A 1,307-nucleotide genomic window follows, 5' to 3' on the forward strand; every position below is an offset into this window, starting at 1 on the left:
AAAAAGTGCCAAATCAGAAAGCAATATAAAGTTAAGATTTTACTATGCCATTTTTGTACAAAAATTCGAGAATTTGAAATTCATGCATTTTTCCCGTTTTTGGTAGACTATTTCTCTGGTTTATCCATATTTTAAAATAAAACAATAAAAACTAATTGACATAAAATAAAATGCAATAAATCAAAATAAAAATAAATTAAAATTGAAAAAGATATAAGACAAAAAAAATAAATAAATAAATAAAAACATTGCCCCGGGTGAGGCTCGAACTCACGACCTTAAGATTATGAGACTTACGCGCTGCCTACTGCGCCACCGAGGCTGTGTGGGCGAGGCCAGCGACGTTGCGTACTTGTTTAGCGGCGCATAATTATTTATTTATTTGAATACTATTTTCAAATTGTTTGTATTTGTAGTTAATTGTGTGCATATTATTTGTTGTAATTTTGAAAGTAATTTATTTAAAAGTAGGAATAAACAAAATAAACATACCTGACACCTCTCGAATATTCAATCAATACTTGCATACGTGCGTGCAGCCTTTATTATTTATGTATGTACGTAAAAATATTCCTTGGGTGATTTATACATACATACATATTTACTTACATATGTGTGTATGTACATTAAGTACATTCTTTAATTAAATATATGTACCTGCATATGTAAGTATGTATGAGAAGGGGATGAGGAATTTTTTTATTGTGCAATATTGTATTTTTCAACTCCATATCTGGAAACTCCTACTCAACCCACGATTGAGAGAATACAATTCTATCATTTTTGTACTCAACCGAATCCCAACAAAAAAATTTTAGAAACCAGTCGCAGTCATAATTTGATTGACATAGAGTGGTCCAAATTTTGTATAAGGGGGGAAAAAATGGCAACGGAAAAACGGGATATCCCCTTTTTATTTGTAATATCTATACCAGTTTTTAATTTTCTACTGTAACCAATAGAAGGTGCCCAATGACCTTGAAATGCGCTATTGAATCCCTTTGAAACTTACAAAAATTTTGATGATTTTTATAAAAAGCTAGTGTTGCTTAACCAATTGTTTGGTTAATATTAAAGTACTGCAAAATTTAACATTTTCTGTAAAAATGTCATTTTCAAAAACTTCATTCATTGCTACGTTAGGTCATATCAAACAAGATATTATTTTTATTATTTTCAATTAGACAATTGTTTTATGAATTTTACTATAATAGGGGCTTGCAAAATATGCAAAATCGCTTCCCGTATGTACAATAGAGGTATTCACGATCCGATGCATAGATAGCATAAATATAATGATTGGATAA

General features: G+C 29.8%; 1 non-coding gene across 1 annotated transcript; it reads right to left on the reverse strand.

Moving 5' to 3' along the window:
* Nucleotides 1-249: 249 nt before the first annotated feature.
* On the reverse strand, nucleotides 250-322 carry TRNAM-CAU (transfer RNA methionine (anticodon CAU)). The gene has a single exon. It is a non-coding gene; the product is annotated as a tRNA-Met (tRNA).
* Nucleotides 323-1,307: the final 985 nt, after the last annotated feature.

This window comes from Rhagoletis zephyria, unplaced genomic scaffold (assembly GCF_001687245.7).
Source record: "Rhagoletis zephyria isolate East Lansing unplaced genomic scaffold, Rhagoletis_zephyria_1.1 Rzeph_scaffold_05801, whole genome shotgun sequence".
NCBI lineage: Eukaryota > Metazoa > Arthropoda > Insecta > Diptera > Tephritidae > Rhagoletis > Rhagoletis zephyria.